Source organism: Hyaena hyaena, unplaced genomic scaffold (genome assembly GCF_003009895.1).
Source record: "Hyaena hyaena isolate Hyena2069 unplaced genomic scaffold, ASM300989v1 scaffold_19, whole genome shotgun sequence".
NCBI lineage: Eukaryota > Metazoa > Chordata > Mammalia > Carnivora > Hyaenidae > Hyaena > Hyaena hyaena.
This window is the reverse complement of record NW_024080651.1, coordinates 5,254,209-5,279,472: the sequence shown is the minus strand read 5'-3', so window position 1 is coordinate 5,279,472 and position 25,264 is coordinate 5,254,209. Positions and strand designations below refer to the sequence as shown.

Sequence of the window (25,264 nt, the reverse complement as noted above, 5' to 3'; positions counted from 1 at the left end):
TCAGAGAGAGAGGGAGTCACAGACTGAAACAGGCTCCAGGCTCTGAGCTGGCAGTCAGCACAGAGCCTGACGCGGGGCTCGAACCCACGAACCGCGAGATCATGACCTAAGCGAAAGTCGGACGCTTAACCGACTAAGCCACCCAGGCGCCCCCTTTAGACACAATTCTAACAAGCATTCCTAAGGTGTCTTCTTAGGCCCTAGTAGCTTGGAAATCAAATTCAATTCGATAATCAATCATTTGCTATTTTGCAAGGCACTGTGGGAGGTTTTGCTTGATACTGGTAGCCATGAATGAGTTTCATGAGAGTGAGCAATATGATCTCATTGGTCAAAGTAACTTGGACTGTAGAGACCAGAGTGAGCCTGGAAAAAGGAAAAGAGAAAAGTTGCTAGTGAGTGCCAATCTATTAAGAAAATGTATGTTTAAAAGTATTTTTCCATGGAAAATTGCATTAACAGGACAAATCACTCTAACTCTTTGTAATTGTTGCTAATACTGGTTTCCAAAATACCCCACATACTTGTATGCTTTAACTTCCTGAATCCCTTAAAAGTTTTCACAAGTGAAATAGTGTTCCAGGCCCAGATCTGAGTTCAGAGGAAATGCAGAATGTAGCAAATGTTAAGATATCCCAGTGCACAATTATTCCACCTGTATAGATGGGAATCTGAGGCCCAGGGGGAGGGAACAACCCGGAGTGACACAGTAAACTAGTGGCAGACTGAGGAATAGAACTCAGAATTTTGAACTTTCCCTTTCTCCAGTCAGTGAGGAAGGTAACAACCATTCCCTCAAACCACCCAAACATTTTCTCTCGTAATGAGGAGGGTCTTCACCCTACGCTATAAACTTCCCCCACTCCCACTCCCCCATCCCAAGTCAGGAAGCTCTGCCTGCCCAGGATTTCCTGTGTGTGGGAAAGAAACAGAATGAGCAGATAAATCCTCCGAGGCTTGTTTTCAAGTACATGAGGCCCTCTCCCTGGCCTTGATGCCCTGGCCAAGATGACCAATCCACTGACATGTGTTTTTGTGTGTTTCTAAAAGTAATTCAAAAAAGATGGCTGTGCATCCCTGAAGCACAAGGCTGAACATGGTAGGGGAGGAGAGTATAGGTCATTGTTCCTGTACAAGGGGAGCTGCCTTGGTTTGGGTCCTCCCAGAAATAGACCCTAAACAAATATTTCAGTTTCAGGAATCTATCTAGGAAGTGATCCCAGGGAATCCCTGTCAGGGGTTGGGGAAGCAAGACGGAATGGAAGTGAGCCAGTAAGGGAAGCATTATCAGGGCAGTTACTATGGTGATCAACCAGTGCTCCTCCCAGAGATGGTGTAGAGCATACCTTGGTCATCCCAACCAAAGGGTTAGAGGGCTGGGCTCTCTTCCCACCAATTTTCTATCCTTCGATGTCCAAGGGCTGCTTCTGGGGATGCCAATTCTTGGCACTTCCAGTGTGTTCCTGAGGCCAGAACAACACCATCAGGCAGAATTACAGGCATTCAGTGAGCAGCCTTTGGTGGGTAGAGGTGATTGTCAGTGGAATAGGGGCCATGTCTGCTCCAGGAGTTGACCATTAATTAGTTTTACATTCACAGGAAAACGTGGACACAGGCCTAAGAGACATGTCTCCCTCTCCTGGGGGAAGGATGTGAAGGGTGTGTACTGCAATAGCAGGGGCTTTTTCCTGTCCAGGTCTCCATCACCCCTTTCTTCTCGTGTCGGGGAGCCACATTTCTGTGATAGTCAGCTAGTATGCATGAGTATCCATCTCTTCCTCTTTGATGCCCAGCTAGAATACACTTCCCAGCCTCTCTTGTAGCCAAGAGGGGCCATGTGACTGATCCCAGTCAATGAAATGTGAGCAGAAGGGATGTGTGCCTCTTCCAGACTTGGCCCAAAAAACCCTTCCACATACTGTTCTTTTTCTTTTTTTCCCTTTCTTTGGCCGATTTAGAGGCCAATGGTAGAAAGTCTTAAATTGGGCTTTGGAGGAAGATGATGTCATGCAAATTACTGCACAACTCACTATTGCTAGTTGGGGTTAGCTCTCAGAAGGAAAAGGAAGCTTTAGGAAGCACTTTACCCTTTGATCCAGGCAGAGGGAACAGCATGGGCAAAGGCAGGAAAGAGAAACGCAAAGCAAGTCAGTGTAATGAGCACTGGGAGAGCAATGACCAAGGGAGAGTGGCATGAGAAGGTGCATGATCCTGCTACAAGATTCATGGGTTTGTGGGAGGTTATTTGATGGGTTTGGGCCAAACACAGCGTTGGCACTCTCCCCCATCAACCGGGGGCAGAACATCAGTTTAAGAAACCAGATTGTAACTAGGAGGGGTTGGACCTAGTAACTCAAAATTTGTGTGTGGCTTAGATAGTTGTAGAGTTGAGTGGGCTCCATGCCTGGAGTCCCCTGTCCCAGAATCAGGGCCCCCTTCCCCTCCCAGTGGGGGAAGGGCTTTTCTGTGTTCTAGTAACAGGCTAGCTTCACCTTAAAGGATCATTCCCAGGTCACCTGGCCTGAATTTGGTAAGTCTTGAAATCAGGTGGCCCGGAACCTCTCTTGGGATGAGTTCCTTTCATCCTATGCAAGTGACTCTCCAATATCAGACCTACAGGCTCTTCTTCTGGGCTAGCTTGGGAACCTCACCACATTGTTTTGTTAAACCTCAAGTAACTGACTTACTAATGAAGTGTTGGGCTGCTTGCCTGACCTCTGGGGCTGCTTTTCTCCTGCCCCACCCCCTCCCCTAGAGCAATGTCCTCTCGGGAAATGCAGCTGACCCAGCTGCATCCGTGGGAAGGCCTGGCCCCCACACCTCACCCTCCTAGCCCTGCTGAGGCCTCAGGAAATGACCCTCTTAGCAGCCACAAGCGATCCAGAGGACAATGACAGAGGGACGGAAGCCTGTTTGTCTCAGCTAACTTGTCCCCTTGGGTGGATGCCAGCTGCTGGAAACACAAAACTGAAGATTCAGTGGGAAAATATATTTTTTGAAAAAACAAACAACCCTATGGGCTTTAGCCAACTTCTGAGACTCTGAGGGGTTTTGTTTTCTTTAATTTTGTTTTCTTTATTTGTGTGTGTGTGAGAGTTTAAAACATAGATAAGGCTCAGAGCATCAAAGACTAAAGTTTGGAAGATCAACTGTCCCACCCAAGCTGCAAGACCCCCTGTGGCATCTATCTTCATGTGGCTGGGCCCCACCTTTCCACACCATTGTTAGTCACATCACTTGGCTCTGGCCACTGTCCCCACCCCACCTCCACTCACCACCTAGAAGCCCAAGAGCCCTTCTCAAACTCAAATCAAGTCACCCCTTCTAAGGCTCTGCAGGCCAGCTCTGTGTCAGCTCCAAGGGGCTTCCTGACCACTCTCTTTGAAACAGCACCTCTCAATTGTTCTCTCTCATTTTCCCACTTAACCCCTTCTGGAGTGATCTGGTTTGTTTATATATGCCTGGTGCATAGTACATATTCAGTAAATGTTTGCTGACCAACTGAATGTTTTTCAGTGGTAGTTGCATTCAGATCAGAGTTGGCTCAGAGAATCCAGTGTTCATTGTGTTACAACATACATTATTACTGGCTACAAACTGTGCCAGGGCCGGGAGGCAAATCAGTCAGGAATTCTACTCATTTATACACTCATTCATTTCAAGGGTAGAGCCCTGTGTAGGTAGTGATTCCATATGGGGGTGCAGAGAACAGCCAGAAAGCTTCATGGAAGAGGGTATATAGATTTTCCATCAAAAGAGAAGCCAAATGGGATGGTGGACTGTCCAATTTGAAGGAACTGTCTTGTTTGGAAAGTGTGAACATGAAAGTGGTTTTTTTTTTGTTTGTTTTTTGTTTTTAAACCTACTGGTTTATTTTTTTTTAATGTTTTATTTATTTCTAGGAGAGAGAGAGAGACAGCGTGAGCAGGGGAGGGTCAGAGAGAGAGGGAGTCACAGACTCTGAAACAGGCTCCAGGCTTTGAGCTGGCAGTCAGCACAGAGCCCGACACGGGGCTCGAACCCACGAACCGCGAGATCATGATCTAAGCAAAAGTCGGACGCTTAACTGACTAAGCCACCCAGGAGCCCCAACATGAAAGTGTTTTGAAAAGGAAGAGAGCCATGGAGTGTGGAATTTGATTCATTCCCACTTTGGACTGCCAGGGAAGGCAGAGACCTGGTTTTATGTAGGGCTGTAGAGGGGACACTCATCCTTATTTGCTGAACCAATAGAGGGTTGAATGTAAAGGGCTGAGGTGGGGAGGGGGTGAAGCTGTTCTGTTGCCGTGGAGGCCTTGAATGGCATGCTAAGCAGCCTGGGTTTTCCTCTATGAGTAACAGAGTCTAATAAAAATAATGATTTTAAGAAGCCTGTTTTAAGATCCTGGATGTCATTGACTCCTGAGTTCTCTAGTGATGCAGACTACCACTAGATGCTTCTGGAAAATACAGTTGCCTGGGACCCATCCTGGGAGAATCTGATTCTCTGTAAGTTGGAGTTGGAGCCTAGTCATCTGCATTTTTACAACTTTCCACACATTCTCATCTTTTACCAGGTTTGGTGACCACCGAGGCTCAAAGACGTAAAGGCATGTGTCCCAGATCACCCAGCTACACAGTGGCAGAGGGGGCCTTTGAGCCAGGTCCATGTGGCTCTCCGTGTTTACCTGCTTCATCTGAAGCCTGCCTCTGAACTAGTTCCTTTCTCCAGTTTTCTTTTCCCCTGGATGCAAGAATCTGGGCCAGGGCTGAGGCTTCTGGCCCTGTTCTCCCTTCCCCTCCCCAGCCCCAGCCTCAAAGGTCAGGTACCTCCCAGCCTCCTGCGGGCATGTCCATTTATGGCTCTGTTGTTCCAAAATGTGGCCAAATTTATAAACTCCCCCTTCCCGGAGACACGAAACAATTTGCGCAGAGTATAATGCGGGGGCAGAGCTGGGAGCTTCATCCGGGGCTTGGACTGCCGCCCGGGCCCAAGCCCAACAAGCTTTGGTGTTGGCCGAGCCCCAGTCCCTCCCTGGGCCTCAGTTTCTCCACCTACAGAGCAAAGGAACTGGACTAGATCATTCCTGAAGTCCTTTCTAAGTTTAGACACATCCAATTTACTGCTTACAAAATGACAATTTCCTAAATCCACGGGCCCAATAATTGTAAAAGATGGGTTGGAGGATGGACTGCAGCCTCTAGGCTCTTTTGTATTGCTTCTTTTCTTGCTTGCTTGCTTGATTGTTTTAATTAAAACAATTATCCAAGGAAGGGCGTCTAGGTAGCTCAGTCAGTTGAGCGTTTGACTTTGGCTCAGGTCATGATCTCACAGCTCACGAGCTCAAGCCCCGCCTCATGTTCTGTGCTGCCTGCTTCGGATTCGGCGTCTCTTTCTCTTTTGCTGTTTCTACCCCGCTCACAGTCTGTCTCTCTCTCAAAAAGAAATAAACATTAAAAAGTTTTTTAATAAAAAATTATTCAAAGAATCCATTTTCATGGTAAAATAAGTAACCCTCTCCTGCTCTGCATTTCTATTCTTCTCCCCAGAAATATAGATTGTGTCAAAAGTATGGGGTGGTGCTTTCAAGACAGGATTCTCTGCATTTATTTATACATGTATTCATGTTACATGGGAGGGGTTCAATGTCATTTATTTTTTATATACATGAGAATTGTATAGTTTGGCATCTCACTCTTTTTCCTTATATCCCTCTTGCTATATCGACATCTTTTTGTTTTTTTAAGTTTATTCATTTTGAGAGAGAGAGAGAGAGCCTGAGTGAGGGAGAGGCAGAGAGGAAGAGAGAGAATCCCAAGCGGGCTCTGTACTGACAGCATGGAGCCCAATATGGGGCTCCATCTCACAAACAGTGACCTGAGCCGAAATCAAGAATCAGACTGAACCACCTAGGCACTCCAACATCTTTTTTTTTTTTTTTTAAAGAATAGTTTGATTGAGGTGTGATTTACATACTTAAAATTCACCTGTTGTGAGGGTATAGCTCAATGACTTTTGCAAATGTATAGAGCCAAGCAACACAATCCAGTTTTAGAACATTTCTGCATCCCACCCTGCCTCCCAGCAAGTGCCCTTGGGCCCATTTGCCAGCCCATCCCTCAGCCACAGGCAACGATTGATCTTTCTGTCTCCATAGATTTGCTTCTTCTGGACATTTCAAATGGAATCATACAATATGCTCTTTTGCATCTGACTTACTTTCTTAGCATAACTATTTGGAGTTTCATCCATGCAGACACAGAATATCTGCCTTTTTTGTTCTTGTTGTTGCTAATATTCCATTGTACAGATATGCTACATTTTGTTTGTTCAGTTGCCAGTTGGTGGACTCTTGGTGTGTATCCAGTTTGGGGCTACTAGGAATAATATTGCTATGAATGTTTGCAAAGAAGTCTTTATGTGGGTATGTGTTCTCATTTCTCTTAGGCTCATACTTCACTCCCAACCTTTTAAACAGCTCTGGCATCTTCCAGTGGAAGGACACACTCTGGTGTTGTAACCAGTCCTCCAATAATGGACATTTAGATTATTTGCAAGGTTTTCTTCTCACAAACTCTGCTGCTCTGAGCTCCTTTGCCCATCCATCTTTGGGTGTGTGTGCAAGAAAAGAGATGGCTGCATCATAGAGTATGTACATTTTACATTTGTGGAATTGTTCCTAAATCATCTTCCATGACGCTTTAGCCTTCTCTTCAAAGGAACAAAGAATGGTATGTGAGACAGAGAATTGACTATAAAGATATCACCATGACCCCCACCCTTTCCATTGAGCCAGAGGCACTGGACAAGGAGGAGAAAGGCCACTTCTGGATAAAAGTCCCCAGACGTGGCAGTCACAAGATAATTGAAATCAAGCAGGAGAAAGCAGAGGCTGTTATAGGGACTAGAACTCTTCCTCCCAAGTTCTCCTTTGCAAGCCTATAGGTAAAGAGCTATCTGTCACTGGAAGTATACAAGTGGAGCTTGGCCAGCCATTTGACAGAGGCTATAAAGGAGCTCTCAAAATCTGATGGGAAACCGGGCTGTGTGTCTTCCAAGCAGCAGTTTGGCTAAGGGGTTAGGAACATGGGCTTACCTGGTAGTGGCCCCTGGTTCAAGCGTCAGCTCTGCCATTTCCTAGCTCTCTTCCTTCCAGCCTCCAGGTAACCACGATTCTGACTCCTATCATCACAGATTTATCTTACTCATTCTAGAAATTCATACAAATGTCATCACACTGGACATTCTCTTGTATCTGGCTTATTTCATTCAACATTAATTTCATGAATTCCCGAGGTTTTTTCCAAATCTCCCTCCATCCAGTAGGAGACATTCATCAACATTTGGTCTTCACTCATTTCTTCCATCTTCCATTCAACAAATATTTCTTGAGCCCTTGCTGTGTGGGGAGGGCTGGCCTAACACAGTAACCCATGGGAAAGACTGATGAACTCTGGGTTTCCCAGGATGTGCTTTGATTCAAAACTATTTTGGGTCCAAATTACGATGGTGATGGCCTTACACTGAACTATTGCAGTACCAGGTAGAGTCCCTAGTAGAGGCTGCACAGCTAAACCTCTGACATCCATACATGGGCACTTAGTAGGTACTTCACAGAAAGTGGCTACAACTATTCTCTTGGCACAGAAGTACTCTAAGGAGCAGAGCCCTCCTCTTTTCTTTTTTTTAAAGTTTATTTATTTTGAGAGAGAGAGAGAAAGAGTATGTGTGCACATGTGAGTATGAGTGGGGGGAAGAGAGAAGGGCAGAGAAAGCAAGAGAGAGAACCCCAAGCAGGCTCGTGTTGTCAACACAGAGCCTGACATGGGGCTCAATCCCACAAACAGTAAGATCATGACCTGAGCCAAAATCAAGAGTCAAGAGTCGGAAGCTTAAGGGACTGAACCACCCAGGTGCCCCGCCCTCCTCTTTCCTAATCCTTCACTGGCCCTGTATTAGGTACCATTACAATCTACATTTGCCAATGAGGAAAGAATGCTCAGAGAGGTGAGGTAACTCTCCTGAGGTTGCACAGCCGATGTGTGGCTGAGCCTGGGATTCAAACCCAGACGTGCTGAGAATCAAGTTTGAGCTTTCACCTCTGCTATGGGGAATCAGCTGATGCCTCCTCACCCTTCCTTTAAGCCAGAATCGCTCTGGACAAAGGTTATGAACTTTGCTTTGTCATTTCTTGTTGTCTTTTTTCCACTTTGGGGGTCAACCCAGGATGTTTTCCTGGCCTTGGATTTTGTCTGTTTCAGCTTAAAATCGTATTGGAGGGGGTGGGGAGAAGCAGAACTCACCAGCAGCAACTCCTGCCCTGCCCAGCACCTGCGCCTGGGGTCTAGATAGTCGTAATGCAATTTGTCCCCCTCTATCCTGCTTCCTGCAGACTGTCTACCTTGGGACCCCCCTGGATCCTCACTCTAAGGTTCTATCAAGTGATCCCTAACAGCAGCATTTTCCTAAGTGATAGGCATGAGATTATACATCTGAGCTAGTTGTTACCAAGGCCCTGACTCACCCAGCTCATTCCTGTGAGTGAATGAGCCTTTCATTTTAACTGCTGGCTTTTAAAGGGCCACACATCCACTTTTCCAACCATGTAAAATCTATTAGAGAAGGAAAAATGTGGTTCAAAGAAGTAGTTAAGTTTTCTCCATGGGAGTGAATTTTCCAGGGAGAAAATATGTCAATCTTATGATATTATTGAGTGACCTTCAAAAAATATTTTTTTAGCACATGAAACTGGAGCTTCTGTGATAGAAGGAGGAAGGTTTTGGTTGCTGAGTGACACAGGTTCCCCCTCACTCCCTAGCCACCTGTTTCTCGGTGAAACTTAGTGTTTCCCCTGGGTGTGGAACCCAGTTTGAGAACTTCTGAGAACACCCTGGCCCAGGAGTCAAACCCTGGGTCTGAGCCCCAGGGTCATGCTTGCTAGAATGTGACCTCATAAAAAGGAGCGGGCTTCTCTGGACTCAGTTTTCCCATCTGGGAAATAGCACAATTGTACTAAATATAAACTTCTTTCTAGTTTCAAGTTTCTGTGTTACTGGGGAAAATTTAGTACGAAGCAGTAAACTGTTGGAAATACAGACTTCTGGAAAAAAGAAACAAAGTTCTCTTGTTTGAGGATATCCAGTGACAAACCAATAGCTATAAAAGTGCTGTCTAGAGGTGCCTGGGTGGCTCATTCAGTTAAGCATCTGACTCTCTTTATTTTATTTTATTTTTTTATTTTAATTAAAAAAATTTTAAGTGTTTATTTTTGAGAGAGAGAGAGACAGAGGACGAATGGAGGAGTAGAAGAGAGAGGGAGACACAGAAACCAAAGCAGGCTCCAGGCTCCAAGCTGTCAGCACAGAGAGCAATGCGGGGCTTGAACCCATGACCTGTGAGATCATGACCTGAGCTGAAGTCCGATGCTTCACCGACTGAGTCACCCAGGCGCCCCTAATGTTTATTTGGGGGGGGGAGGGGCAGAGAGAGAGAGATAGAGAATCTGAAGCGCTCTCCACACTATCAGTGCAAAGTTCAATGTGAGGCTTGAACCCATGAACCGTGAGATCATGACCTGAGCGAAGTTGGATGCTCAACTGACTGAGCCACCCAGGCACCACAAATGCCTGTCTCTTGATTTTGGCTCAAGTCATGATCACGTGGTTTGTGGGTTGGAGCCTCGCCTTGGGCTCTGTGCTGACAGCAAGAAGGCTGCTTGGGATTCTCTCTCTTTGCTCTTCTCCAGTTCACGTGAGTGCTCTCTCTCAAAATAAGGAAATAAACATTAAAAAAAATTTTAATGTTTTATTTATTTATTTTTAAAATGTTTTATTTATTTCTAGGAGAGAGAGAGACAGCATGAGCAGGGGAGGGTCAGAGAGAGAGGGAGTCACAGACTGAAACAGGCTCCAGGCTCTGAGCTGGCAGTCAGCACAGAGCCCGATGTGGGGCTCGAACCCACGAACCACGAGATCATGACCCAAGAGAAAGTCGGACGCTTAACCGACTAAGCCACCCAGGCGCCCCTTATTTATTTTTGAGAGAGAAAGACAAGAGTGTGAGCAAGGGGAGGGGCAGTGAGAGAGAGGGAGACACAGAATCCAAACAAGGCTCCAGGCTTTGAGCTGTCAGCACAGCATGGAGCCCAATGTGGAGCTTGAACTCACAAACTGTGAGATCAGAACCTGAGCCAAAGTCAGACACTTAACCAACTGAGCCACCCAGGCACCGCTCCCCCACACCCCAAAGTGCTTTTTAAGTAGAGGTGCTGTGGGTCTCCTTGCATGAATTGATAGAAAAAGATCAACAGGTTCATTTACTTCATTATTAGAAAGTAGGTTAAGGGGCACCTGAGTGGCTCAGTCGGTTAAGCGTCTTGACTCTTGATTTTGGCTCAGGTCATGATCTCAAGGTTTGTAGGTTCGAGCAGTGTGTCAGGCTCCGTGCTAACATTGCAGAGCCTGCTTAGGATTCTCTCTCTCCCTCTCTTTCTGCCTCTTCCCCATTCATGCTCTTTCTCTCTCAAAATAAATAAACTTAAAAAAAATTTTTTAAAGTAGGTTAAGTCAAATCATTATGCTACACTTATGCTGTACATAAGCTTAAACTTGTATAGTGCTGTGTACCAATTACATCTCAATAAAACTGAAAAAATAGGGATAATATTAAAGTGTCAAGAAAAATACTACCCAGAAAATCCTCTCTCATAAATCAATGCAAAAAGTCACTAATGTCATTACCATCTGTGACAAAGGGAACACTCTAGGGGGAAAAAAAAAGAAGAAAGTAGGATAAAGTTGTTCCCTGCTACCCCATCTGTGTAATTGATTTGTCAGTAACCCTCCTCTCATGCTTATTATATGAAATGTACTAAGTAATAAAAAGTCAAATAACATTAATATAGACAGATACTGAACATCAGTTTAAAAAAATGAAATATGCACACATGGCCTGGATAACCAACTATTCTACTTTGCTAGACTGGTTTCTTGGGACATAGGGCTTCTAGTACTAAAACCAGGAAAATCCCAGGCAGATTGGGATGAGCTGGTCACCCACCTGACACATAGCAGTTACTATGTGCTAGACACTGTTCTGAACATTTTTCACATATTAACCTCTTAAAGCTGCACCAGAACCCAATAAGGGAGGTACTATTATTATCTCTAGTTTGTAGGTCATCAGGGGGAAACTGAAGCTCAAAGAGGTAAGTGGCTTTTCCAAGGTCACACAATTGGTTGGAGGAATAGCCAAGATGAAAACCCACCCCACATGTCTCTGATGCCTGTAACTCCTAGTATCAAATCCATTTGCTTCTAAATTGCGTCTTTGGCGAATCACAGAGCTATGGCCAGTCTGTGACCAAGGCCAGCCAGGTACTCGGGAGACCCAGGACTGGCTCTCTGTGTAATATTGAGGGACTATCAGCTTCTTTGTATCCTGGCTTCCAGCTTAGTGAAATAAGGGGGCTGGTCTGGAACAATTTTTTTAAGCAGGAGAACTTGTCAGACAATCGGGACCTCAATATATAAAACAGACCGTAGTCACAAAATTTACGTTGTCAGCATTTAGCTGGAAATTCTTCATGGTGTACAGAATTCCTGAAACTCTCTCTGCTCCATAGCCTGAGGCTTCCAGAAACAGAGTGTGAAAACGTGTGGTTTAATTGCTCTCTAAGGACCTTTGGGGCTTTAAAATTAAAATTTAATTGAAACATTTCATTTGTTCATGCCACAAGAATGTTATGACTGTGTAGGATCTGCCAGGTGCTGGTCCAGGCACTGGGGCATCAGAGATGAGCTGGACCAGGATCTCTCCACTCTGGCACTACTGTTATTTGGGGCTAGATAATTCTTTGTCCTGTCTTGTACCTTGCAGAATGTTTAGCTGCGTTCCTGGTATCTACTCACTAGATGCCAGTAGCTCCTGCCCAGTGTGACAGCTCAGAATGTCTCCAGACGTTGCCAAATGACCCGGGGGAAGGGGCTGTGGGTAAAAATCAACCCTGGTTAAAAATTACTGAGCTAAACTTATAAAGATCTCTCATCTCATGAGCTTATGTTCCCTGGGGAGAGACAAACAACAAACATTAAAAAAGAAATGTGTGATAAAGGTGATGAGGCATATGTTACTGGGGAACTTCTTCAGTTGGGTGGGCAGAGAAGGTATCTCTGAGAAGATGGTATTTGATCTAGAACTGGAATGACCAGTGGGAAGGAGCCAGTCATGCAAAGATCTGAAGAAAGAATGCTTCAGTCAGAGGAAGGACTGAGAGCAAAGGCTGAGAGACTGGACAAAACTTGGCTTGATTAAGGTACAGAATGAAGGGCAGTCTGCTAAGAACATCAAGGATCAGGGCAGAGGCAGGAGAAATGAGCTGAGGGGGTATGGAAGGCAGGTAGAAATGGGAAAGATCAGATTATTGAGGGCCTCACAAGCCAAGGGAAGGGGTTATTTTTAATTATCAGCATCTGCTATGTGATTGTGGGATAGGTGCTGGGGACACAAATGTGAATAAGATAGCCCACAGAGGATGATACAATTAATTCTATCTGGGGTGAGTCTAGGCAGGCTTCATAGTGGAGGTGACATTGGAATTCACTTGAAGGATGAACAAAAATCCCTTATGTGGAGAAAAGGGAGCAGTGTAAATTGTTTCCCATACACTATGCATGTGATTCTCTCTATGCAAGTTGTTAAATTGCTGACTCCTGGGTCCTATCCCCAGAGGTGCTAGGGTCCCAGAATCTGTATATTACACAGCACTATAATGATTCTGATACAGGTAGAGGAGACCTCACTTTGAGAATATTGCTCTATCGCTTTCCTATCACTTGTCTGGTGCTCAATGGAGTATGAATGTCTGGACAAGTCTATTCTAGTTGGAAAGCATTTACTGGTCTATTGTGTACTAGGACCCAGGGATAGAAGAGAAAGGCGGAAGGACCTAGTCTGCCTCTCCATGTTCACAGTTATCCCTTCTCTTGTATGAGGAAACAGAGACTCAAAGGGGATAAATGACTCACCCAAGGTCACACAGCTTAGAAGAGGCCCATCTGGACACCAAATTCAGCCTAAAGGATTCTCTTGTCCAGTTTTCTTTCCCTTCCACTAGCCATACTCAGGGTGTTCTTTCCTGGAGATTCGTCCATACACCATCCATGAAGCCAGTGTCTACTGGTTTGAAAATCAACTCTGACTCACACCAGAGGGAGCCACATGAAACCGAGCAGGCCAGTTGCCAAAAGACTGGGGAGGAGAATGTACACAGGGTACCTCACACAAAGCTGTGAATGTGCAAGTGTCCCAAATGCTGGTGGTTTTTCTTCCAACTTGACACACATGGAGATGAAGGAAAAAAATCCCACCAAAAATGTTCAGACCACAGGAAATGTGTTGGCAACTGTCAGAGGTGTGGACATGGGCTCTTGCAAGAACAGGCTGGTATGAGGCAGGCGCCAGAGATGAGAGTGGGCCTGACTGCTGGGAGTGTGACTAAGAGCCCTCCTTCCTTGAAATCCAACCTCCTTTCCTTGTTAAACCGGGTGTCTTTGCAGCTGAGACCACACCAGGTCTGGAGCTGGAGCTGTGTAAGTAGGTGATAAGTATATAACTGTGTAAGAGTGAGATCAAATAAGTGTGTAACTGTGTAAGCAACTAAACAGGTAAAAGGGTAACCCTGGAGGAGGGCAGGCAGTCAGCAATTAAGTGTGTAATTGTGTTAACACAGGAGTGTGCAAGCATGTAAGAGGTACATGTGCAAGGAGATACATGTATGGCATATAAAGAGGTAAACACATAAGCTTGTAAGTGTGTGAGGGTGTAATTGCGCAATGAGGTCAGGGAGGAATCACGTAACTGTGTGGGCAGAAAGTTTGTAAATAAGTAAACATGTAAGCAGGCAATTGTATAAGTGGATTAGCATGTAAGTGGGTAAATGTGGAAGCATATGAGCATTTGGCTGCTGCTAGACCTGAGACATGCAGCTTGCACACACTGTACTGATGTATACCAAGCTGCTTTCAGAATTTCAACCAGATTGTGGTTTTGGCCTGTAATACGGTGAGGTGACAACATCTAAGACCCATTTGAGAGTTGCTCTCTGCACAAAATAGCCTTAGGTCATTTGGGACATTATTTCTACTCACCACACTGTCAGGCAGGGCATACAAGGCTTCAGTGTGTCAGTGTGCTGTAGGGCTCATTCCCCAAAATGGCCTTAGGTGTCCATGAAGCGATTTCAGGTGGTACAAGGATAAACACCTTTTTGCCTATCAATCATTACATGCATTGTAGAGGAAAACTTAAAACATATTAGCATGGCCATTGTTTCTTAGGATGAGTTAAAAATGGTAATACATGTCATTGAGTTTTGAAACATGAATTGACTTATTTCACAACTGTGGCCCATATGGATAGCTTTGTTTGCTGGCAGTAGGGCAGGAGCAAAGTCTGGGCCATAATAACTTCCATTCCACAACCAGGGCACTGGTGGGCTGTCCCATCTATCCACAGTGGCAGAAGCAAGCAGCAGCAGCAAACTCCTGTGTTTCCGTGCTTTCTGTCTAGTGGCTTAGTGAATCCTAGGCCCAACAGCATCTGCTCAACCCCACCGCTGCCAGAAGGTCCTCAGTGACAGCAAGTGACCCCGAATAGCACTTGTCCCCCACATATGGTACTGTCAGGGATTGTGCAGGAAACTTAGCATCACCAGAGGAGTGAAGCAGATTATAATAGCTGTGCAAGGGCTCAGAAAATTAGGCTGCCAATGGAACTCAAGCTCACAGAAATAGGCCAGAACCTACACCTGAACAGGGTGATTACCAAAATAGATTTCAGTAGGATCAAGAGCCTTCTAATACAATTACCAAAATGTTCAGGATGCAATAAAAAAATATCTGTTAGGGTTGTCTGGCTGGCTCAGTCGGAGGAGTGTGTGACTCTTCATCTTGGGGTCATGAGTTCAAGCCCACATTAGGTATAGAGATTACTTAAATAAATAAAACTTTAAAAATCATCTATTATACCAAGAACTAGGAAAATTATAATTTGGATGAGAAAAGAATCTTAACAGGTGCTAATTACAAAATGAAATAGACGTTTGAATTATCTGACAAGGATTTTAAAGCAACTATAATAATGCTCCAACAATAATTACAAATTCTCTTGAAACAAATGTAAAGATAGAAAATCTCAACAAAGAAATAGAAGTTATAAAAAGAACCAAGTGGTATTTATAGAATGAAAAAATACAATAACCAAAATAAAAACTAATTAGTGGAGTGGACATGACAAAGAATAGAATTGTGACTTGAATACAGGGCTATAGAACCTACTCAATCTGCACAACAGAGAGAAAACGGACTGAAAAAAATATGTAAAAGACACATCTGATAAAGAACTCATCCAAAATATGCAAAAACACTTAAAACTCAACAATAAGACAATACAAAAATGAAAAATTTTTGACTAAAACTTTGATTTAAAAAATGGGCCAAAAGTGTAATAGATACCTCACTGAAGAAGATATAAAGATGACAAATAAGCATATGAAAAGATCATGCAAAATGGTAACCACTTTGGAAGACACCTTAGCAGATTTTTTACAAAACTAAACATACTCTTACCATACAATCCAGCAGTTGTGCTCCTTGTTATTTACTTAAAGGAGTTGAAAAGTATGTTCAAAACCCTATACATAAATTTTTATAACAGTTTTATTTATAATTGCCAAAAATTGGAAAGAACCAAGATATCCTTTTGTGAGGAATGGATAAATAAACTGTGGTACATCCAGACAATGAAATACCATTCACCACTAAAAAGAAATGAGCTATTAAGACATGAAAAGACATGGAAAAACCTTAAATGCATAGTATTAGGTGAAAGTGGTCAATCTGAAAAATTTACATAATGTATGATTCCAACTATATGATATTCTGGAAAAGGCAAAACTTAAATGTGGACAGTAAAAAGATAAGTGGTTACCAGAGGTTGGAGGTAGGAAGGGATGAATATGCAGAGCACAGAGGATACATGTTGCTATACATTTGTACAAACTGATAGAATATATAAAACCAAAAATGAACCCTAAGATAACTATGGATTTGGGCTGATAATGATGTGTTACTATAGGTCCATCAGTTATAACAAATGTACCCAACTGATGAGGAATATTGATAATGGGAGAGGCCATGTGTGTATGGGGGCATGGCATAAAAGGAAAATCTATCTACCTTCATCTCAGTTTTGCTTTGAACCTAAAACTGCTCTAAAGAAAAATTTTTTAATACTGAAAAAAATTGAATATAGCCTCATGGGTCTGTGGGACAATAACAAAGGATCTAACTTTTGTATCATGTTCCGGAAGTGGAGAAAGAGTGTGGGACTAAAAAGGTGTTTAAAGGAACAATATTTGAAAACTTCTCAAATTTGGTGAAAGACATAAAAATATAGATACATGAAGCCTAATAAATCCCAAATAGGATGAACTCAAAGAGATCCACATCAAGGTACATCATAATTAAACTTCTAAAAACCAAAGACAAAGAAAAAATATAAGCAGCCAGAGAGAAATGGTACATTACCAATAAAAGAATATCACCTTCAATGGCAGCAGTTTTCTCATCTGAAACCATAAAATCAGGATGTAAATAGTACAACATTTTTCAACTGCTGAATAAAATAAAGAACTGTCAACCCCAAATCTTACACCCAATGAAACTATCCTTGAGGAATGAAGGGGGAAATAAAACCATTCTAAGATAAATGACTGCCAAGAGAATTTGCTGCTAGCAGACTTGCCACTAAAAAATGGCTACAGTTTGTTCTCTCATTGGAAAGAAAATGACAGAAGGTTTAGAAATTAAAGAGCAATGGAATGGGTAGAAATAAAAGTAAAGAGTCCTTTATCTCATGATTTTTAATCATATTTTATGATTGAAGAAAAATTTATAATACCATTTGATGTGGCACACAATGTATGTAGAGGAGATATATAAGACAATTGTATCAAAAAAGTGGAAAGGTAAAGGGATCTAAATGGGAAATATCGTTTCTACTCTTCACTCAGTGCAGTTAATATAAACACCAGTGAGCTGTGATTAATTACATAATTATATGGTAATACATGGAATAGTTACTAGAAACCCTACAAATATATACATTTGTATGTTACATATTCTGTATAATATATTGTACACTTCATATGTATATTGTATATGTATTCAAAGCAATATACTCAAAAAACATCATAAAGCAAACTGGAACTCTAAAAATGTTATCTTTACCTAAATGTTTAATCTATATGAAGGTAGTAAAAAGCAACAGGCTGAGAAACAAAAGGAAAAACTGAAAACGCATAATAAAATGGCAGACTAGGGGCGCCTGGGTGGCTTAGTCAGTTAAGCGTCCGACTTTCGTTTAGGTCATGATCTCGTGGTTCGTGGGTTCGAGCCCCGCGTCGGGCTCTGTGCTGACTNGGGTTCGAGCCCCGCGTCGGGCTCTGTGCTGACTGCCAGCTCAGAGCCTGGAGCCTGTTTTAGTCTGTGACTCCCTCTCTCTCTGACCCTCCTCTGTTCACGCTGTCTCTCTCTCTCTCTCTCTTAGAAATAAATAAAACATTAAAAAAAAATTAAAAAAAAAATAAAATGGCAGACTAAAGCCTTAACACATCAATAATTACTTCAAAATTATGATCCAACTATATGCTGTCTACAAGCAGTTCATTTCAAGCATAGTGTATAGGAAGGTGGAAAGTAAAATGATAAAAAAAAAGTTATATCATGCAAACATTCATTTTAAAAAGAAGGAATGACTATAGTAATAGTAAAAAAACATTAGAATTCAGAGCAAGAAAATCACTAGAAACAAGGACAATACATAATGATAAAATGATCATTTCACCAAAAACATATAGCAATCCTAAATGTATATGCAACAAACATCAGACCTTCAAATTATATAAGCAAAAGTGATACAATCAGAAGGAGAAATAGATAAATACATAATTATAATTGGGAATTTTAACATGTAATTCCCAGCAATTGATAGAACTACTAAACAAATCAGAAGAGATTTGGATAATTGAACAACACAATCAACCAAAAGGACATTTATAGAGCTGTCCACCTAACAAAGACAAAATATATATATACCTTCCAAGTGACCAAGAAACATTCACCAAGGTGACCCATATCCTGGATGATAAAACAACCTTAAATTCTTAAAAATTGAACTCATACAGTGTATGTGCTCTTACCATAATGGAATCAAACTAGAAATCATTAACAGAAAGACAACAGGAAAATCTCCAAACTCCTGGAAATTAAATGAAACACTTTAATATAATGCATAGGTTAAAGAAGAAATATCAAAGGAAATTTTTAAAAATATTTTAATGTTTATTTTTGAGAGAGAGAAAGAGACAGAGAAACAGAGCACAAGCAGGGGGAAGACAGAGAGAGAGGGAAATACACAATCTGAAGCAGGCTTCACAAACAGTGAGATTGTGACCTTGAGCCAAAGTCAGACGCTTAACCAACTGAGCCACCCAGATGACCCTTTCAAAGGAAATTTTTAAAAAATATAAAACTGGGGGTGCCTGGGTGGCTCAGTTGGTTGAGCTTCTGACTTCAGCTCAGGTCATGATTTCATGGTTCATGGGTTCAAGTCCCATGTCGGGCTCTGTGCAGATAGCTCAGAGCCTGGGCCTTCTTCAGATTCTGTGTCTCCCTCTCTCCTCTCTGCCCTCCCCTGCTTGCACTCTTTCTCTTTCTCAAAAAGAAACATTTAAACAAATAAATGAATAATATAAAACTGAATGAAAATGAAAATATATCAACATTTGTGGAATGCAGCTAAAGCAGTGTTGAGAGGAAAATTGATAGCACTAAAAATTTTTACATTAGAAAATAGTAAAGACATTAATAATCTAAGTTCCCACCTCAAGAAACTAGAAAAAGAAAAGTAAACCAAAGCCAAGAGAAGAAAATAAAAAGATAAAAGCAGAGAGAAAAATTGAAAACAGAAAAATAATGGAGAAAATTAATAAAATAAAAAGCTATTTCTTTGGGAAAAAATTTAAGAATTGACAAACCTATGACAAGAAGGACAAAAAAGAGAAATCAATATCAGGAGGGAATGGGAGATATCACAACAAATCATGCAGTTATTAAAAAGATAATAAAAGACTACTATAAATAACTTCACATTATTGGACTTGGAAGAGATGAACCAATTCTTCAAAACCCATAATCTACCAAAGCTCAGTCAAGGTGAAATAGATAACCTTAATAATTCTTTAATTACTAAAAAATTAAAATTTTAATTTAAATGCTGAAAAAAAAACCCCTCCAGGCCCTGATGGTTTACTGGAGAATGTTATCTAACAGTCAAAGAACTAACATCAATTATACACACTCTCTTCAAGAATATAAAAGAGAAATTTTCATTTCCTAACTCATTTTATGAGGCTAGTATTCTCTCCATACCAAACACAAAGATAGCTCAAAAAGAAAAAACTACAGATCAATATTTCTCATACGTTTAAACACAAAAATTCTCAAAGAATTTTTAGGAAATAAAATCCAACAATGTGTAAAAAGAATAATATACCACAACCAACTAGAACTTATTCAAGATATGAAAATCTGTTTCATTATTTGAAAATTAATTAATGTAACCCATCATTACATTTAAAATAGTATATTCAGGCATAAGTCCAACAAAATATGGACAGAATATATCTGATGAAAATTACAAAATTCTGAAGAAAGAAATCATAGAAGCCCTAAATACTTGGATAAACATACCATGTTCATGAATTGGAAGATTCATCACTACAAAGATGTCAATTCTGCTTACACTTATCCATGGATTTAACAAAATTTCTATTAAAAGCTCAGCAAAAAAAATTCTTTTAGACAGTGACAATCTAATTCTAAAATTTATATGGAAAAGAAAGAGCTCTAGAATAACAAAAACAATTTTATTTTGTTTTATTTTAAAGTTTATTTTGAGAGAAAGAGAGTGCCTGTGTGTGGGTGAGGGAGGGGCAGAGAGAAAGGGAGAGAGAGAAAATCCCAAGCAGGCTTCATGCTCAAATTGGAGCCCAACATGGGGCTTGATCCCACAACAGCAAGATACAACTTGAGCCAACATCAATAGTCGGATACTCAACTGACTGAGCCAGCCAGGCAGCCAACCAAAACAATTAAAAAAATAAAAATAAAATACAATGTTAAGGCATACTATATAGTTACAGGAACAGATGGAGAGACAGACACATAGATCAATGGAATAGGATTGAGAATCCAGAAGTAGATCCATATAAGTATGCCTGATTAATTTTTGACAAAGACCAAAAGCAATTCAATAGAGGAAGGATAACTTTTTCAATAAATGGTACCAAAATGGCAAAAAGAAAAAAAGAAAAAAGAAAACCTCACACCTTATAAAAAGTAACTCAAAATGAATTATGAACTAAAGGGTAAAACATAAAGTTATAAAAGATCCAGGAGGGGCGCCTGGGTGGCTCAGTTGGTTGAGCATCTGACTTAGGCTCAAGTCATGATCTCATGGTTCGTGGGCCCCAAGTTGGGCTCTGTGCTGATGTCTAGCTCGGAACCTGGAGCCTGTTTCGGATTCTGTGTCTCCCTCTGTCTCTGACCCTCCCCTGCTCACGCTGTCTCTCTCTCTCTCAGAAATAAATGGAACATTAAAGAGGAAAATTTTTTAAAAATAATAAAACATTCAGGAAAAAGAAAACGTAGGAGAAAATCTTTGGAATCCAGGACTAGGCAAAAAGTTTTTAGATTTGATACCAAAAGCAGTGTGTTACAGTATGTTAAGTGAAATAAGCTATTCATAGAACGAAAAAAAAAACCCTGCATGATCTCACTTACCTGTGGAATCTAAAAAAGTCAAATTCATAGAACCAGAGGGTATGACAGTGGTTGTCAGGGGTTTGGGTGGTGGGGTGGAGGGCATGGGGAGATATTGGTCAAAGGGTACCAAGTTGCTATTATGTAAGGTGGGTAAGCCTAGAGATTTAATGTACATCATGATGACTATAGTTTATAACAATACTGGAAATTTGTTAACAAAGTAGATTTTGCATGTTCTCATCATCAAGAAAATAGTAACTATGTGAGGAGATATGTTAATAGCTTCACTACAGTTACTGTTTCACTCTATACGTATAACAAAGCATCGTGTTGTACGCTTTAAATACATACAATTTTTATTTTATTTTTTAAAACATTTACTTATTTTTGAGACAGAGAGAATGAAAGTGGGGGAAGAGCAGAAAGAGGTGGACAGAGGATCCAAAGCAGGCTCTGCAATGACAGCAGTTTTAGTGCAGCTAGCCTGATGTGGGGCTCAAACCCACAAAATGCCATATCATGACTGAGCTGAGGTTGGACGCTCAACCGACCACCCAGGTACCCACATGTTTTTTATTATTTTAAAAAGCATGGTCCATAATGGAAAACTGATAAATGGAAGCTTGCCAGAGTTAAAAACTTTTGATCTACAGAAGACCAGTAAGAGGATCAAAAGATAAATGACAGATTGGGAGAAAATATTTATAAACCATATATCAGACAAAGAGTAGTATCTTAAATATATAAAGAACTCTCAATAACTGAACATTAAGAAAACCAAACATTCTGATTAGAAAATGGGGAAAAGGGGAGCCTGGGTGGCTTAGTCGGGTAAGCGTCCGACTTTCGCTTAGGTCATGATCTCGCGGTTTGTGGGTTCGAGCCCCGCGTCGGGCTCTGTGCTGACTGCCAGCTCAGAGCCTGGAGCCTGTTTCAGTCTGTGACTCCCTGTCTCTCTGACCCTCCCCTGCTCACGCTGTCTCTCTCTCTCCTAGCAATAAATAAAACAAAAAACAAAAAAACAAAAAAGCAAAAAAAAAAAAAAAGAAAATGGGGAAAAGACACGTCCACACATTGCATTGAAAAGGATATATACAGATGGCAAAAAAAAAGCATGTATGAAAAGATGTTCAACATCATTAGACATTAGTGAAATGCAAGTAAATTAACCACACACCCATTAGAATAAAATAATAAAGAGTTACAAAACTAAATGCTGGTGAGGATGTGGAAAAACGGGATCACTCATTGCTAGTAGGAATATAAAATGTATCTTTGGGAAGCGGTTTTTTTCAAATCTAAAAATGGACTTGTGGTACATACGACCTATCAATGAAAACTTACTTTCTTACAGAAACACGTATACAAATATTCATAGCAGCTTTATTCATAACCCCAAACTGAAAACTACCCAAATGTCCTTTAGTGGGTGAATGGCTAAAAATACCATGCTACATTCATACCATGGAATACTTACTCAGCAATATTAAAAAACAAAACAAAACTCAACCCACAAAACTATTCATACAGGTAATCATTTAGTTGAACATCAAGGAAAGTATGCTGAGTGAAAAAAGCTAGTCTCAAAAGGATGTGTACTGCACAACTCTATTTATGTGACATTCATTAAATACCAGTTATAGAGATGGAGACTAGATCAGTGTTTGCCAAGGGTGAAGGATGCGAGGGGAGTGGAGTGGGTGTGGCTACAAAGGAAGCAGGAGAGAATCTTGTGATGGTTCAGTTACACATACAATAAAATTGCATAGAGCTACACACACACGCGTGCGCACACATGCACGCGTACACACAGACACAAGTGCATATCTGAATGTGTTCTGTGAATTGTACCAAGATTCATATCTTGGTTTTGATATCAAAAGCATGGTCCATATGGGGTGCCTGAGTGACTCAGTCACTTGGGTATCTGACTTCAGCTCAGGTTACGACCTCAAGGTTCATGGGTTTGAGCCCCACATTGGACTCTGTGCTGACGGCTCAGAGCCTGGAGCCTGCTTCAGATTCTGTGTCTCCCTCTCTCTAACCCTTCCCCACTTGCACTCTGTCTTTTATTTTTCTCTCTCTTTCTCAAAAATAAAGAAACATTTAAAAAATGTTTTTCTTTTAAAATTCATGGTCCATAAATTGTTAAATTATACAAGATGTTGCCACTGAGGGAGGCTGGTTTTAATGCAAGGAACCTCTCTGTACATTTCTTGTTCCTTCCAGTGAATCTATAATTATTTCAAAATAAAACCTTTCTTTCTCTCTTTCTTTTTCCCTTCCTTCCTTCCTTCCTTCCTTCCTTCCTTCCTTCCTTCCTTTACTTGAGAGAGAGAGAGAGAGAGAGCGCACATGCACAAGTATGGGGAGGAAGGAGGCAGAAGGAGAGGGAGAGAGAGAATCCCAAGCAGGCTCCAAGCTCAGTGGGGAGCCCAACACAGGGCTCAATCCTACCACCTTGAGATTATGACCTGAGCTAAAATCAAGAGTTGACACTTAACTGAATGAGCCACCCAGGCACCCCTAAAACAACTTTTTAAGTGAGTTGGTTTAAAGAAAATTATTTTTAAAATTTGTTTGTTTACTTATTCATTTAAATGGTCTCTATATCCAATGTGTGGCTCAAACCTGACTCCAAGATCGAGAGTCACATGTTCTTTTGGCTAAGCCAGCCAAGCACCCTGATTTAAAGAAAATTATTAAGGGGAACCTGGGTGGCTTAGTCGATTAAGTGTCCTACTCTTGATTTCACCTCAGGTCATCATCTCACAATTCGTGAGATCAAGCCCACACTGAGCTGTGCACTGAGCATGAAACCTGCTTGGGATTCTCTCTCTCTCTGCACCTCCCCTGCTCACCCATTCTCTCTCAAATAAATAAACATTTTTCAAAAATGCTTTAAAAAAAATAAAGGACATTATTAAGTAAACAATAAGGGACAGATATGGCAAAAATCATGAAGGTGGTAATCCAAATGTTGTTTGGAACAACATTGTGCTGTTGGAAAGGGCACCGGGATTTGGGATCCTGGGTTCAAATCTTTGTCTTTGTCACTTATAAGTTGTGTGATTTTGGGGTCAGTCTTTGCTTTGGTTTTTGTGTCTGTAAAGTGGGGTCAGTGAAGCCCATTTGAGGGGACTGGATGAGGCTCAGAGGTGAGTGGGTGACCTGAATAGGCAAGTGGGTTCTGATGTAGGTTTACAGGGTGAAGAAGCAAGAACCAAACCATCCATCTTGGGTGAATTCTCTGCCTCACCCATATGTGGGACAAGCCCATAGGTTTGTTCAATTCCACTGAGGGAGCTGGCTCCGAGCGATGGATCGGCAGGTATAGGCAGGTATAATTGGAGGCTAGGGTTAGGCATGGGGCAGCCTGAGAAGGAGCAGCGTGACTGTCCTGTCTTTGGGGCTGGTATCTCCTCAGACCAGTATGAGGTAACTGAGACTCAGTATGCCTGAGAAGGCCGGGGAAGGTGAAGGAATAAGCTCCCCCAACCCAGCTAATAACCAATGACACTTTCCTACCTTTTAGGAAACTGGTGAGCCCACAGGCTGGTCTTCCCTTCTACCCTCATATTTCCAACAAGCCACAGAAGAGAGCAGGGTGGTCTGGACAGCAGACTTTTCTTGCTCAGTGGAGAGTGACTCTGAAATCCAAGAAGGTTACAGATCTCCTGCTTGACAGCCAGGACAAGAGCACTTCATCCAGAACATGCTCAACACTGAGGTACAGGCTCTAGGCCTCAGAGGAAAAGTCTACCAGCAAAAGCAGCAGCCTTCTGCCTCCACAATGAATTTATTAAATTTGGGAGATAACACTGTGAAGTGACATTGGCATCCTAGGACTAGTAAAGAATGGTCACCTTCCTTTCTTAAGTGAACACAAGGCTGATTCTTGACGTGGGTGATGCAAATACCTACAAGTGCCAAGATGCAAACATAAATGAAAGAAGCCCATTGGGCATAAAAAATAAAATAAAAGCCAGTGAAAATAAAGAACAAAACCCATACAGTCATCTCAATAGGTACAGAAAATTTTCTGGCAAAATCCAATACCTAGTAATGATAAAAATTCTCAATAAACTTAGAATAGAAGGTTACTACTTTCTTACACCATACTCAGAAATAAATTCAAAATGGTTGAAAGACCTAAATGTGATACAAGAATTCACCAAAATCCTAGGGGAAAACACAGGCAGAAACCTCTTTGTCCTTGGCTATAGCAACTTCTTACTAGACAGATCTCCAGAGGCAAGGAAAACAAAAGTGAAAATGAACTATTGGGACTTCATCAAGATAAAAAACTTCTGCACAACAAAGGAAACAACAAAACTAAAATCCAACCTACAGAATAGAAGAAGATATTTGCAAATGACATATCTGATAAAAGGCTAGT

The 25,264-nt window shown here is 41.6% G+C and overlaps 1 long non-coding RNA gene across 3 annotated transcripts in view; it reads left to right on the top strand.

Annotated features, from left to right (window-relative positions):
* LOC120227319 overlaps window positions 1-24,686 on the top strand; it is a 32,402-nt gene extending 7,716 nt beyond the window's left edge. For all 3 annotated transcript variants that reach the window (XR_005527228.1, XR_005527227.1, XR_005527226.1), the window contains one exon: window positions 24,401-24,686. This is a non-coding gene — a long non-coding RNA (uncharacterized LOC120227319). The remainder of the gene's footprint in view (window positions 1-24,400) is intronic.
* The last annotated feature ends 578 nt before the right edge of the window (window positions 24,687-25,264 follow it).